Raw genomic sequence first — 3,895 nt, forward strand, 5'->3', positions numbered from 1 at the left:
TTGTAATAAACACAACAATTAACTTAGTTAGATCCTCATCTTACCTCTGAGCTCTGGTCTGGCTCTCATGTTCCCCACACAGAGTGGTTTTAGAGGGAGGGGCTCCCTCCTCTCTGTCCTCACACTGATCCATGCTGCTGAGTTCACAACAGCTCACACGTTCTACCTTCATGTGGAGAGAAACACAAATCATTCATCTGCACATCAACTGATAATTTCTCCTGTTAAAATATCAGCTTGCTCCTCCACTGATTCTTCTTCTCTGTTTCATATCAGTATCAGTTAAATGCAGTCAGACAGCAGTGTGAGGCAGAGGAAGCGGCCATCAGCTGCTGTACTTCCACTATTAGTCCACTAGATGGCGACATGAAGCTGCTGTGAAGTGAAGAGCAGCCCAGCACACACACACACGAAAGCACTTGTTGAATTCAAGAGGAATATCCTTGCTGCATTAACTGCTGCATTTAAAACCAAAAAATATACCTTCAATCATAACTTTCATATTTCTGTCTTCTTTAGGCAGTGATGAAGTTTGGTCATGATCAACACAAGGAATCTTTCTTTATTTCTAAAATTTCTAAACATTGCTAGTAGACAAAAATGCAAATGCTAGAAATGTAGTTGAGTCAAAATAAAATATTTGTCTTTTAAGTGTAGAGAGTAAAAGTCGTAAGTAAAAAAAAAATACTCCAGTAAAATGATTATATGATTATTAATAATATCACTATTATCTATCTATCTATCTATCGTGTCTGCTCTGTCTGTCTGTCTGTCTGTCGTGTCTGTCTGTCTGTCTGTCTGTCTGTCTGTCTGTCTGTCTGTTCTGCAGATGCATGTTCTGCAGAATTTTTGCTCTTTTAAGAATCTAGCCCATCAGCCCCGGACAGTGTAACCTACTGCCTGCAGTGTATTATCTGCATGGCTGCACATGAAGCTAACTGTTGATGTGACAGGTGCAGAGATAATGGTTTATCCAAGGTAAGCTAACATTAAGACAAAGGGACACCTGACTCTGCTCAGGAGCAGCCAGGTGAGTGTTGGAATGTTCCCTGGCTTCATAACACACACACGCACATGCACGCGCACACGCACACGCACAGAGACATCAACTCTCACTCTGATGATGTAAGGGTGAGATAACAGGAACACGTTCTCCATGGTTCCCAGGCCGATGGTTCTTACAGGATGAAGATTTTCCTCTGTCTGCCTCAGCACCAACATCTAATAATGCGTTGATCCCAACAGTGGAGGAGGAAGTGTTCAGAGAGACATTTTACAGGAAGTAAAAATACTCATTATGCAGAATAGCCCAATTATATTATATATGTATAATATTATTACTGACACATAAATGTCAGTAATTTCTAACTCCTTTACAGTGTTTAATCTATAACTGTGCATTTTATCAGCTGATCCTCATGTCTTATATTATGATCTTCAAACCAAATCAGATCAATAAGATCATATAACAAAGTCGTCAAATATCAATATCCAAAACTTGTGAAACTCACTTGAGACAAAAATGCGAGTCATGATTCAGTCAGAGCTGAACACAGACATGAGAACACCACTGCAAATAAACATGGCTAAACCCGCTAATAACACTGCCAGTCCAGTTTGTCTCTCTGTTCGGACTGAGGACACACAACCATAAGGAGTGATGTCATCACATGCAGTAACAGAGCACACACAAAGACACAGGAGAGAGAGAGTGAGCTGTTCGCTGCCGTGATTCAGTTTTATCTGGAGCAGATTTAATGAGTGAAGTTGTGTTGCTTAAAGTTTAATCTATACATCCATGGTTTGTACAGACTCTATTCTCTGGACCTTTGGGTGACCTCCACCTGTGGGAGACCGCTGATCTAGAACGAGTCTAAACTCTGCAGTTTGACTGACTGGTAAAAGTCCACGTGGATGAAGGAACGCCACCTTCGACTCAACCTCTCTAAAACTGAATCTCAGTCATTCTGTCAGTCAGACCTTACCTGAACCAACCACCCAGCTGCTAGTCCAGGTTATGATGATCTCTCTCATCTCCTTACACCTCTAACACCCGGACATGTCTAACGAGCACTCGTGTGTAATCAGAATAATGAACGAATCATAAACTTTGGCTACTTTTTATTGCTCCTCGAGTCGATCATGTTCTGTCAGTCACACATTACACTATCTATCTGTCTAATGGTGTAATTACCATCAGTCATCAGGCGTTATGTGTTTCTCTTTAAACTTGTTACTTAATTATGCCTACACGTTATGGAACACTATGCATCTTCAGTAATTGCTGTCTTCTTCAAAATGTTGAGGATGTTAGTCACGTGTGAGCCGGGCTCGTTAGCCTAATGGAAAGCTAAGTCTCTATGGGAAGAAGAATAATTAGCAGAATGTAAAGCAGCCATCGTTGTTCCTGCTGGAGCCTGGAGGGTGGAGGTGAGGTTTCTCCTCTCTGTTTTTCTGGTGTTGCCTTACTGAATTACTGAATTAGCTCATTGTAGATCACCTTTAAAGTAGCTTGTAAAATTGTTTACTTCTGTTTTTGTCTATGTCCCTCTTTCTGTAGACTCTGCACCCACACTGTGTCAACATCTGCTGCAACCTTTGCCCTCAGAATACAGCAGTACATCTCTATGTATGTGTGTTTGTTGCACTGTGGAATTTTATAGTAATAAAGAAACATCAAAGACATTTTTTAACTGATACAATTTCATAAAAATGCTACTATCTGTAATCCAAAAGAAATCAATCATCCCACCGTTTAGACTCACAGTCTGTAACTTCTGCCTCTGGTTTCTCTGGTTGGAGAATTGATGGAAACATTTGGGATAATGTAGGAACATAAGTAGAACATAGGTCTAGGTGTTTTAAGACATTTTAATGTGGGAAAGTTACAGATTATAACTTTAAAAACTGCCCCCACACGGTTCGGATCCAAAAGCAAAGTTGATCATTTCCTCACTGATCCTCTGTCGTGGCTCAGATCTCCTGCATGTGTCTGATGATTACAGAGTGTGATTCTGTGAGAGCAGGCTGAGGTAACAGCACTAATGATCGAGGTTCAAGTCAGTCAAACTGGTTCTGAAGAACCGAAAAAAATTTAAATGTGTTATTGTCTATAATCTGTTGATCTACACCCTGATGGTCAGATGTGAAGAGGAGCTGCACGGATGTTTATTCCATTTTAACTAATTAGATATTTTCTCATTTTTTTTAATTTCAAATTATATTTTCTTTAACACTTTGTTCCCCTGACACAAGCTTCCTATATTGACTGTTACCTGCCTCTCTCTCTTTCTCTCTCTCTGTCTCTCTCTCTCTATCTCTCTCTCACTCACTACACACACACACACACACACAAACACACACACACACACACACACACACAATGCAGTGGGTGAGGTCTGGGCGTGACCGCCTCCACCAAGAATGCAGTAGTGTGTGTTTTGCAGACTGATCTGTCAGTGTCTCTGTCAGAGACACAGGGACAGACGTTGCGTGGACGTGTGAAACAAACGTTAAGAGGATTTATATTTTCACGGACACCTGCAGGTGTCCTCCAGACTTTGAGGAACTCTTGGTGACGTTTCTCTGTCTGGCGGATTCTGTATTTAACTCAACAAACGTCCTGTGGATTATGACTGTGGAACATTTTGATTCGACAGGCTGATTTCACTTTCCGACTTTTATCTCTTTCATTTTAAAAAGTGAAATCGTGTCTCTTTCCTTGGCTTCTATAAAACACGTGCACAGGTCTTCTCAGCAGGAACTCAGAGTGACCGCCAGCTGCTGGAAGTGTCGGAGTCGTTGGGAGTTTGAGCCGCAGTGACAACAGCAGAGTGAACGCTCTCTGTTTTCGAGATGTTCGTCTGACACCTGACTGATGCTACACCCGCAGCTG

This window comes from Seriola dumerili, unplaced genomic scaffold (assembly GCF_002260705.1).
Source record: "Seriola dumerili isolate Sdu_G_001 unplaced genomic scaffold, Sdu_1.0 BDQW01000149.1, whole genome shotgun sequence".
In the NCBI taxonomy this organism is placed as follows: domain Eukaryota; kingdom Metazoa; phylum Chordata; class Actinopteri; order Carangiformes; family Carangidae; genus Seriola; species Seriola dumerili.